Source organism: Mus caroli, chromosome X (genome assembly GCF_900094665.2).
Source record: "Mus caroli chromosome X, CAROLI_EIJ_v1.1, whole genome shotgun sequence".
Taxonomy (NCBI): domain Eukaryota; kingdom Metazoa; phylum Chordata; class Mammalia; order Rodentia; family Muridae; genus Mus; species Mus caroli.
This window is the reverse complement of record NC_034589.1, coordinates 15,644,282-15,657,012: the sequence shown is the minus strand read 5'-3', so window position 1 is coordinate 15,657,012 and position 12,731 is coordinate 15,644,282. Positions and strand designations below refer to the sequence as shown.

Below are 12,731 nucleotides of genomic sequence, written 5' to 3'. Positions count from 1 at the left end.
AGCCAGGGTTTCTCTGTGTAGTGCTGACTGTCTTAGAACTCCCTTTGCAGACCAGGCTAGCCCCAGACTCAGAGAACCACCTTCCTACGCCCCTTGAGTCCTGGGATTAAAGGCATTTGTAGGCAGACCAAGCTGCACTTGTTACTATTAAGAGCACCCAGCACTGCATCATGGTTCATAACTGTTACATCAGATTTAGAGGATCTGATACAGTCTTGTGGCATCATTGGATGCTAGACATTTACATGATGCCCATATAGATGTATACTGAACATTTAAAAACATAAAATAAAATAATTATTTGTAACTTTTGTATATATTTTTAATAAGGGAAAATACCTTATCTCCCAAACAATTCTCTCAAATTTCTTCTCAGTTGCTTATTTGTAAATTAGTATTGCCATCTCATAAAATGTAAGGTTAAAATTTTTCAGTATCATCTTTTTGGCAAATAAACAAGGGGCCAGATTTTTCTGCAGTCTATTCAGAGTTAGCTGTAATAATTATACCATGCAAGAATTGATTGTTCTTGTGCTCGCTTCGGCAGCACATATAATAAAAGTGGAATGATACAGAGAAGATTAGCATGGCCCCTGTGCAAGGAATAAAAATTGGAAAGGAAGAAGTCAAAATATCACTATTTGCAGATAGTATATATAAGTGATGCCAAAAATTCCACCAGAGAACTCCTAAACCTGATAAACAGCTTCAGTGCAGTAGCTGGATATAAAATTAACTCAAACAAATCAATGCTTTTTCTCTACACAAAGGATAAATGGAATGAGAAAGAAATTAGGGAAACAACACCCTTCTCAATAGTCACAAATAATATTAAATACCTTGGCGTGACTCTAAATAAGGAAGTGAAAGATCTGTATGATAAGAACTTCAAGTCTCTGAAGAAATGAATTGAAGAAGATCTCAGAAGATGGAAAGATCTCCCATGCTCATGGATTGGCAGGTTTAACATAGTAAAAATGGCTATCCTGCAGAAAGCAATCTACAAATTCAATGCAATCCCCATCAAAATTCCAACTTAATTATTCACTGAGATAGAAAGGGCAATTTGCAAATTCATCTGGAATAATAAAATATCTAGGATAGCAAAAACTATTCTCAACAATAAAAGAACCTCTGGTGGTATCACCATGCCTGACATTGAGCTGTACTAGAGAGAAATTGTGATAAAAACTGCATGGAACTAGCACAGTGACAGACAGGTAGATCAATGGAATAGAATTGAAGGCCCAGAAATGAATCCACACAGCTATGGTCACTTGATCTTTGACAAGGGAGCTAAAATCATCCAGTGGAAAAAAGACAGCATTTTCAACAAATGGTGCTGGCACAACTGGCGGTTATCATGCAGAAGAATGCAAATTGATCCATTCTTATCTCCTTGTACAAAGCTCAAGTCTAAGTGGATCAAAGACCTCCACATAAAACCAGAGACACTGAAATTATTCGAGGAGAAAGTGGGGAAAAGCTGTGAAGATATGGGCACAGGAGAAAAATTATTAAACAGAACAGCAATGGCTTGTGCTGTAAGATCAAGAATCGACAAATGGGACCTCATAAAATTGCAAAGCTTCTGTAAGACAAAAGACACTGTCAATAAGACAAAAAGGCCACCAACAGATTGGAAAAGGATTTTTTCCAATCCTAAATCTGATAGGGGACTAATATCCAATATATACAAAGATCCCAAGACGCTGGACTCTAGAAATTCAAATAACCCCATTAATAAATGGGGTACAGAGCTAAACAAAGAATTCTCAACTGAGGAATACTGAATGGCTGAGAAGCACCTGAAAAAATGTTCAACATCCTTAATCATAAGGGAAATACAAATTAAAACAACCTTGAGATTCCATATCACACCAGTCAGAATAGCTAAGATCAAAAATTCAGGTGACAGTAGTTGCTGGTGAGGATGTGGAGAAAGAGGAACACTCCTTCATTGTTGGTGGGATTACAAGCTTTTACAACCTCTCTGGAAGTCAGTCTGAAGGATCCTCAGAAAATTGGACATAGTACTACCGGAGGATCCAGCAATACCTCTCCTGGGCATATACCCAGAAGATGTTCCAACTGGTAATAAGAACACATGCTCCATTATGTTCACAGCAGCCTTATTTTTAATAGCCAGTAGCTGGAAAGAACCCAGATGTCCCTCGACAGAACAATGGATACAGAAAATGTGGTACATTTACACAATGGAGTACTACTCAGCTATTAAAACCAATGAATTTATGAAATTCTTGGACAAATGGATGTATTTGGAGTATATCATCCTTAGTGGAGTAACCCAATCACAAATGAAGTCATTAGATATGCACTCACTGATAAGTGGATATTATCCCAGAAATATAGAATACCCAAGATACAATTTACCAAACACAAGAAAATCAAGAAGAGGGAAGACCAATGGGTGGATATATCGTTCCTCCTTTGAATAGGGAACAAAATACCCATGAAAGGAGTTATTACAGAGACAAAGTTTGGAGCTAAGAGGAAAGGATGGACTATCCAGAGATTACCCCACCCGGGGATCCATCTTATAATCAGCCACCATACCCAGCACTATTGCATATGCAAGATTTTGATGAAGGGACCCTGTTATAGCTGTATAGTATGAGGCTATGCCAGTGCCTGGTAAATACATAAGTGGATGCTCACAGTCATCTATAAGATGGAACACAGGACCCCCAATGGAGAAGTTAGAGAAAGCACCCAAGGAGCTGAAGGGGTCTGCAACCCTATAGGTGGAACAACAATATGAACTAACCAGTAACCCCAGAGCCCATGTCTCTAGCTGCATATGTAGCAGAAGATGGCCTGGTCAGCTCTCATTGGGAAGAGAGGCCCCTTGGTCTTGTAAACTTTGTATGCCCTAGTACAGGGGAATGCCAGGGACAAGAAGCAGGAATGGGTGGGTAGGGGAGCAGGGCAGGGAGGGGGGTATAGGGAACTTTCAGGATAGCATTTGAAATTTGAAATGTATTAAAAGAACATATCTAATAAAAAATGAAGTGAAGTATTTTCTCTTAAAAAAATAATTGATTGTTCTCCATGATGATGAAAGGCAAGGCAAGTATTTTCAGTATGGTGATAATGGGGATACTCTTTTTTTGGGGGGACTTTGGAAGAGCTCAATGATTGAAAGCATGCTGATTCTCTTACCAATGATATTTGTGAGGTTTCTGGGTTTTAAGGTTATTGTAAAGCAGCTGTAAAGAAGGAGCTGAGTCAAAGGGTAAGCAACTCTTCATAAAACATGATTTTCTTGCCCAAGATTTGCTTGTCTTCATAAACTTTCTGCATATGGTTATTTACTTGTGGACATTCTAGAGCTCAGATTACTTTCTAGTGTTTTTGTTGATTTTATGGAAAAGCATAATTATAAAGATAATTTTACCAACCTGTTCTGTGATGTTTAGAATATTAGATAAGAGTTCTTGTATGGGTTGAAAATTTGCAACCTTGCTAATAAGACAACTCTGTTATTAAATACCACACTAAAAAAGCTAATTTAATTAAATATGAAATATAATCCAAGAAACAGAATAGTAGAGAATAGGAGACACACAAGAATGACTCCTTTTTTTATTTTTTTCAATATATTAGTCCTTTAATTTCCTCAAAGAATCTAAATTGTACTTGTGATCAGGATCTTGTTTCTGGAGCTAGGAAACTGAGGCAACACTCATCAGCCTAGTGCAAGGTTCCCTTCTAAGACACATAGATGCCATCCAAAAACTTTCTGATATCCTCGTTTTTAACTGTTGTAGCTTGCTGAATAAGAGCCACTGAATTTGAAACAAGTTCAATATCATTTCCTTCAAGGGTTAATTCATCCTTCTGGGCTTGAGAGACAGAACAAGCAACACCTGTCCTCATCTGAACCCTATGAATTTATTTCTCACCCAAGAAATTTCAGATTTCAAGCAAAGACACATTCTCCTGAATAACAATATTGATGGGGAAGGGAGCATACACAGACCTCATCTTGTAACGGAAGGCCAGTGTAACACCCTTGAACATGTTCTGAACCTGACTACAGATGGTTCTGACAGTGGCCAGTTCCTTAACCCAGAGCCTTTTCTTTCAATTTCCAAGAAGTCTCAGCTCTACATTGCTGTGATTGAAGTCCCTCCACAGAGTTCCCCTCAGTAGCTTCACAATGACTGTGTGCCCCTTCAGATTGATGTCAACATTTTCTGGAATGTCGGCAGTATGATTGATGAGAATGGTCTTTATTCTCGCAGTAGATGGGGCAAAGTGCAAGAAAGTCTCCCTTTCTTATCTTCCCTTCCCTCTGTCTCTATCTTATATCTCCATTCCTATAAACACATTTTCAGTATATTCACATCTATACTGAAATTTTATTGCCATTGAGATTATCAACAAAGCTTGTTAATATAGTAACACTCATAAGTGATATATATGCATCTACATATATACATATATGCATATGCATATACATATACCCTGACCTTTGATAATGCATAGCACACAGCTGTCAGGAATGAGGACCAGTATAATTCACCTAACTATACTAACACTGAATGTTACTCCTGCAAGGATGTAGTGTGAAAACAAAAGAACATCAATATCAACAACAACAACAACAGCAGCAGCAGCAACAGCAACAACAAAAACTTCATTCAGGAATGGTTTCAGTCCCCAAAGAAATACTTGAGCAAACTCTGGTGTTTTGTTTCCATGGTTACATTCTAATAATACTTTGGTGAAAAAGGAAAAGCAAATCCATATATCAAATAATTGACAATTGAAAATCTGAGGGTTCACATCAAAGAGCTACATACAATTTAGGATCACTCATTTGACAGATAGCCCTTAAAAGGAACAAACTGGCATATTATTCTAGTTTCTATGGGCATGAGGGAATATTGCCTTTGTAATTACTTGGCAACGAGGTTGCTTTGTAACTTTGCAGTTTTAAAAATGATTTATCACTTAAATAATGACTCAAAATTTTAAGTGTCAATTATCCTCATTGGCATTTAACTATAGTAGTTAAGGCACTTTAGTTCTTTAGATATGAAAAGGTTTTTAAAATATGGCATGTACAAAATGTTTCTTGACCTATGTCAGAACCTGTCAAAGGAGCTTATATAATGGGAAACCTGAAAGTAGCACCATATATGTGCCACAGAAAATTTAGATATACTCTAATCCACACACTATGCCATATATCTGTCCTTTTCAAACTTTTGCTTGAGAGAACTTATCAAACTCTAGATTCAAGAGGCTGGAAAGGGGCCGGTGAGATGGCTCAGTGCTTAAGAGCACTGGCTACTCTTCTGAAGGTCCCAAGTTCAAATCGCAGCAACCACATGGTGGCTCACAAACATCCATAATGGGTTCTGATGCCCTCTTCTAGTAGATCTAAAGACAGCTACAGTGTACTTACATATAATAATGAATAAAACTTTGGGCCTGAGTGAGCGGGGCTGGAGTGAGCAGAGGTCCTGAGTTTAATTCCTAGCAACCACATGATGGCTCATAACCATCTGTACAGCTACAGTGTATTAATATACATAAAAAAAATAATTAAAAAAAAAGAGGCTGGAAAGTTGTTCAGTTCTAGCACACAAATTCAGTAGCCCACAGAAGGAATACCCTCCAGCTCATTCTCCAGCTCACTCTCTTTTGGCCTTTGTGGATACCTGAAAACAATTCACTTAGACACATGGATATTCATACACATCAATAAAACTGATACAAAATAAAAATGTACATTGCAAGTTGGAGCTCTGGGCAGGGGACTAACCATCTACATGCATGAATAAGACTCGTGTTCTTATGTCAGTAGTGCAAAAGTGAGTGGATACATGTTCTATATTGGGCTTTACCATAACATGTGATTTTTTTTAGTTTTTTTCTCTTTTATTTTACTGTATTGAGGATTCACATTATCTTAACTCATTTCTGGGATTAGCAAAGACATAGATAAATGGAATGATAGAAAGCCACTACATGTATAAATAATATTATATTGTGCAAAATGGATTCACACAATTCAAAATCTGAGAAATATATGAAAATATCCTAGAGGTATAACAACCAGATGGATTTAACATAATAGTAAAAGAACACTGGATGTGTTGACAGAAATCTTTGAGTTATAGCATAGGCTCTGTGTTAGCTGAAAAGGTGAGTAAGCCCTTTGGCAGCACCATGGCATCCAATTACTTTAGTACAAAAGAAAGAATTTGCAATAATGGAGGTTCATGGCTACTTGTAGCTGTAACACATTTTTTTTCTTTGCCCTTTTAAAGAAAAAAAATGGCAAATGCAGATAATTCCTCCCTTCTTTCCAAGTCACTAAAAATATAAGGGATGCCATAATTCCTTTAGGCTGAAGGAAAATACAGACTTCCTTGAATGTGGATAACTAAACCATGCCAATTTTCCATACAGTTAGCAGTAAATTGCTGACTGCATATTTGTCTAAGACTGCAATGCCAAATAAGGCTTCTGCCAGAGGCCATAACCCAAGCCTAGAGGAAAATATGCTTCTACTGCTTTTATAGCCTCACATACAGTCAATTAATAAGAGATTTCCAACTGTGCATATCAGTTAAAGGCTAACAGAAAGAAGAGACAAATGTGGCACAGACATTCATAGTGACTTCAAATAGAAAACTCATACAATTGGAGCTGTAAAGCAAATGACCCAGGAATGTAGAGATAAGCACCAAGGGAGATTAGAAGCATATTATTCTTCAAAATATAATTGAGACACAGTAGAGTGCCCTGATGATAAGGTGGGGCTTACATACTCACTATAGCAGTGAAGTAAACTGACTGTCCCTAGGCCATTTCATAATCTTCACAATATAATAATTTGGCAATACATGCCATTTCTATTGAAAATTTAGTCCAAGAAGCAACACTATCCACAGCACTTGTTAGAATGCTAGAAATACAGACCCTCATCAACATCTAGATGATGGCCATCTTCAGCTTAAACAACAGAGGCAATATGAGATGCACATGCTCACTGAAATCTGAGAACTGATACTTACCAAGATTTCATCCCAGTTCCTGCTTCATGTTAAGAATGTACTAAGTAGAATTATTATTATTAAAACTTTCTTTTCTACTTGAGCCTAGCCTAGTAATCATGGTGCTCCTCGATGGCTGCATTCCTAACCATGCCACTAACCTCATCTCCACAAGGCCATACTGGCTTTCACTGCTCTTTTCTCCTATCTCTTTCCCATTACCTTAAGTTCTTAGGGCCCAATATAAAGAGCAGGCTCTTGGCTGATTGGCATGAGGAAATTTCTCCCGGGTTTATAAACTTATCACATATATACATATGGCAGAATTGTTTCCATTTCATATTGTGGTCATTTGGAAGCATTTTCATTTATTTAGGTTACTTGAGTAACTAAAAACTCAAATGACAGAAACATTAATGCTAGCTCAACTTCAAGGGTTTTAGTGTGGGACTATAAGGCACCATCATTTTAGGCATATGACAGGCAGAAACATCATGGATGACTTCCAAAATAGAACAAAGCTGCTTACCTCATGACAGCTAAGAAGTAGAGAGAGTCAAACAGGAATAGGGATAAGAGTTACCATAAAATTAAGTTGAATATAGAGAAGTCAAAGTGGAACCCTCATGCCTACCTTCCAGTCTCTCTGATGTGGGGATATACTCTGCAGGATGCAAAAAGAGAAACCTGGACACCAATCAAGCCACAAAATGCTTCACCTACAACATTTTCTGCCTTCAAAATAGTGCAGAACCTGTGGGAGTAGCCAACCAATGTCTGATTTAACTTAGGCCCATGACATGAGAGTGAGCCTACACTGCTTGAATGGCTAGAAACCAGAACTGGATAGACATGTGATATAGAATAGAAAAAATTATAACTACTCACCCACCCCCCCAAATCAGTCAAATGATTCCTAATGCTATTCTGCTATACTCATAAATCAGTGCCTTGCCCAGTCATCACCAGAGAGGCTTCCTTTGGCAGGCAGTAATTGGGAACAGATATAGAGACCCACAGTCAGATATTATGAAGAGACAGTCTAAATTGAAGGTCCCCATTGGGGCCCTCCCATTGGAGATTGGGGAACCCCACAGAAAAGGGAGAGGAAAGATTGTCAGAGTGAATGGAGGACACCAGAGAACATGGCCCACTGAATCAATTAAGCAGGGCTTATATGGACTCACAGAGTTTGAAGCAGTAACCATCTGGCCCACTTGGGTCTGCACCAGGTCCTCCGTATATATGCTATGGCTGACTGGTAACCTGCTGTTTTTGTGGTACTCCTAAGAGTTGTAGAGGCAGTGTCTCTGGCTCTTTTGCCTGGTTTTGAGACTCTTTTCTCACTGGATTGCCTTATCCATCCTTAATATGAGGTCTTTTGCTTACTGTATCTTGTTCTGGCATGTGTGGTTGTTTTTTTCTTGAAACTCTGATCCTTTCTGAAGGGAAATAGAGGATGAGTGAATTTGAGTGAGTGAGGACATGGGGGAAGCTGGGACCAGTGAAGGAAGGGGAAACCATGGTAGGGAAGTGTTGTATGGGGGCATGTTGTTTTAAATTTAAAAATGCCCTCCAAGGAGTTCTTCCAGTCAGACCTCCTCCAGATAGACCATTCAATATGACTTAATCAGAGCATTAATTCCCTATCACTAATGAAGTTAATGTTCTCATGATCAAATCAATAGTATAAATAGATGGGAACTAAGATTCCAGCAAATTACCTTTGGGGAACATTATACATTTGAACCATAACAACTAATAATAGCAAGGACTCTGAAGTTAAAATTGTGTCTTTGTAATCTTAAATGAGTCACCTAACTTCTGAGTTTATATGAATTATAATTTGCATGTAGTAATATAGTGAAAGCATGACATATAGAATTACAATATATCATAATTATATTATTTTCTTGACCACACTGTATTTATCAATCATCCAATCATCATGAATATAGTATTGCATCTACTTTCAGAAAAGTAAATGAGTATTCAAAACATAAAACAAAGTAGGTAGCACTTCATCCAGAATTTAAAAATGCAGAACATTAGAAATAATTATGGTCTGGGCATAATGACAGGAAGGGGAGTAGTGAATGGAAGTATACCCACTATTAATTTTATAAGAATGCATTTGGATAAATACAGACATATAAAACTAACCATGCCGAGGTCAAAATTATAAGTCCAAAATTAGATGGCAGGACAGGAAGGCAAACTAAATGGTTATCTTTAAAGATTAGCTTGTGTATAAATTCAGAGGCTACTAAGTAAGCCAGAAGACAACAAATCTATAAGCAGGTATCTCAAATATAAGCAGTCTATTGGTCAAATCAAATTGAAGAACAAATTGTTCACAAGTTCAAACAATACTTCTGCTATTAATAGTTCTGTACTTGTTTAAAAGATTTGCTGTTACTTTTTATAAAAGGGGAATAATATTCCCTAAAACTGACTCCAAGTGATTTCTTATTTATACCCATACAGTAATGAATCTTTCAATGCTAATCAAAGAAGCATCAATTTGCAGTAGCTAGTGATTAACCAGAGAACCACACCTGGTCAATATGGATGAAATATCCATATCCCAGCCATTCATCCTAAGGCTCAGGGACCATTGTGAAAGAGAGACCAGAAATAGTGTACGAGCTTCACAGAGAGGGATAGTCAGTTTTCTCTAAGGGAATAGTCACACATATGTGCATTTACCATACTCTAGTAGAAAGTCACACATCCTAAAATATCTGAGCAACACAAAAAGAAACAAAGTTGAATGGATGGAAAGGGAAGGTGAATCTGGGAAGAGTTTTGGAGGGAAATTAAATATGATAAAAAATTATGAAATTCTCAAAGAACAAAGAATTTAGCATAGACTGAAAGGAAGGAACACATAGGAGCAGGGCCACAATTATTCTGAAAAGAAAAGAAAATGCATTGTTTTTGAGAGACTAGAAAGAAAGATGTGTTGGGGAGAAATATTGATGAATGAACAAGAGCTTCCCTGATAGCTTCACCATTAGTAGCAACTGTGAAAATTGAAACAACTCCATGGAGAACAATTCTCCAATATAATTACAAAACCCTAAAATTGTCACACTCTATGACCCTATAATATTATGCCATAAAATCTGTTGTAGGGAGATAATATTAAATACCAAAAAGTTTTATTCTCTTGAAATGTGTTTTCCTTATTTTCTGAGAATTTCATGAAGCTTATATTGCTTATATTCTTTCTTCTCTCCCAAACACTTTCACATCCTGTCTAACCTCCTTACCCACCCAACTTCATGTAATTTCTCTCTCCTTAAGAGACTCAGACAAATATAAAAGCCCACATGCAAGCTCACCAACCCCTATACACACTCACAAACAACAAACAAACAAAAATAACCCATGAAGACTAAATTGAGTTGACCAACAATTCCTGTGTGTGGTTTCTGCTCTGCAGGGTGGTCAATGTGCCCAGTGTCACTCTGTTGCAGTAAACTGACTCTCCTGATCACAGCAGCAATCAAATGCTAATACAAATACCTCAGCTAGAGGTAGGACTGGTAGGACTTCGTGCCCACCTTAGTTCTTCCATGCTGGGATTTTGTCTTGCTAAAAGTTTTATTTTTTACAAAAGACCCATGACACATTTGGCAACCATAATAGTATGACTGATAGCTATAGGGCTTGAAAATATTTTTTCTGTTAAGATTCTAGTTGTTATGTTGAAACAGAGATCTAGTCTGGAAGGGATTTCACAACTTTTCTGTGTAACAGGAACATGACCCTCTGTTTCAACTTTTCCCACATGTCCTCACTCTGAAGGATTAATTACTTCATAAAACACTTGGCTACAGCCTTTGTCTTCTCCTAAGCCTGCCTGAAAACATCATCCTTTGGCCAGAAGCCATACAACAAGAACCAATCTGAGGAAGAATTGGATGAAAAAGTGTGGTTTTAATGCCATTACCATTTACTGAAGAACCAACCACAAAACATCCTGTGGAATCAAACGTTTCTTCAACCTTAGACCACAAAGCACCAGTTTATTCTCTGGTGAGGTATGAGGGAATCAAACACCCAACAAGACCCATAGTAACACCTCTCCTCCAGCCACCTTGCCTCCTATTAATGATGTGTCCCAGAACACTCTTTGAGAGTAGTGTCATTATCATAACTTGAGTACAGATGGCAAGAAAGTTGAGGTTTATTTGAGTCTTCAGAGACATCCATATTCTAAATAAGAATGTTATATGTCCAACATATCTCAGGAGGGCAGAATGAAGCTGGGTCTCAAGAAACACAACATAGTCTTTAGAGGAGTCGGACTTCCAAGCAGCTGTCAAAGTAGGAAGCAGGAGAATGGTATACTAGAAATTCCTCCCCCCTCTTTCTCAAGGGCACACTTTTTAGTTCCCACAGACATCAGTCTTCAGAAGCCCTTCCTCCTGTCTCTTTCAGCAGAGTGGACACTCTGCAGACAAATCAGCATACATCTATCTAATACCACCCTGCTAAATCCTAACATCTGTGCCATCTCCTCATGGTCTTATGATGAATTTGCTAAATGCTTAGCTATCTGTGAAATGATTTTGTTTTAGTGGCTTTGTTTTGCTGTACTTTTTTTCACAGATTTTCTTTGGGGGGGGGGATCGGGGAGCAATTTCAAATTAGCAAACAGAAAGTACTTTTTTTATAGATTTTTGAGTAAGACTTTATCATGTAGTAACTCTAGCTGGCCTGGAAATTCTAGGTAGACCAGAAACTTGTGGTGGTCTTTCTAAGTGTTGGGATTTACATGCCTGTACCACACTGCCTAGCCAGTACTGATATCCCATTGACTGTAGTATAGAGTTCATTGCCTGTGCTAAACAATCTGTGGGTGTTGACAAGTACATTTGTAATCATATAGTATGCTACCTTCCAGATTGGCTTTTACCTAGCAATATGCATGTGAGAAATCTCCATGTCCTCGCTTGATTTTTCTTTTTAATGCTGACATTCCATTGTCCAAGATGTGCCCTATGACTTGATGCTATTACTGGTGGATAGCTAGCTAGTTTTATATATTCAAGGCGGGGTGTCTTGCAGCACAGGCTGGCCTTGAATATTTTAATTTCTTTTAAAATGTATTACTTGACATTTCCCACTCTGATCACACTCATCATCTGTTTTCTCTTATTGCACATGTAGCTCCACAAATTTTGCCTTCAGGGCCACTCACATAGACATGAATACAGTGTATTTCCCAGTGTACAGGCAGCTCACCAGCAACTAAACTAACTGCTGATGGCTCCCCATGCTCCAGCAATCATTGACTGCAAGTAGCTCTCCAGGAAGAACATGACTCCCACAAACCCCTCATCTCTCCTTGGCTGAATGTTAATGGGCTTGATTGATCCTAAGTGCTAAAGTGTACCACCACATACAATGCTGTATGTATACTAGCACGTATTTCAACACAGGGCTGTGTGTATACTAGCAAGTCACGTACTTTACAAAGCTACATTTCCAGCTGTAAATTGATGGTAAGGATAGAGACACTCTGCAGAGCACAGGCTGGTCCCCCAAATTCACAAATATGCCTCAGCGTCTGCTCAGTGTTGCACACAGGTTTGAGACAGTTGCATCTTGTGCTTGTCTTTAGGAACTCATTTCATAACCTAGTTTGATGCCAAGCTCTTGATCTTGCCTCTGCTTCTCATATCC

At 38.1% G+C, this 12,731-nt stretch overlaps 1 non-coding gene and 2 pseudogenes across 1 annotated transcript; 2 read left to right on the top strand and 1 right to left on the bottom strand.

The window, feature by feature from the left end:
• Positions 1–531: 531 nt before the first annotated feature.
• LOC115030125 lies at positions 532–637 on the top strand. The gene has a single exon (XR_003835753.1). It is a non-coding gene; the product is annotated as a U6 spliceosomal RNA (small nuclear RNA).
• Positions 638–3,666: 3,029 nt separating this feature from the next.
• Positions 3,667–7,568, bottom strand: LOC110287100 (annotated as a pseudogene).
• Positions 7,569–8,519: 951 nt separating this feature from the next.
• Positions 8,520–11,623, top strand: LOC110287099 (annotated as a pseudogene).
• The last annotated feature ends 1,108 nt before the right edge of the window (positions 11,624–12,731 follow it).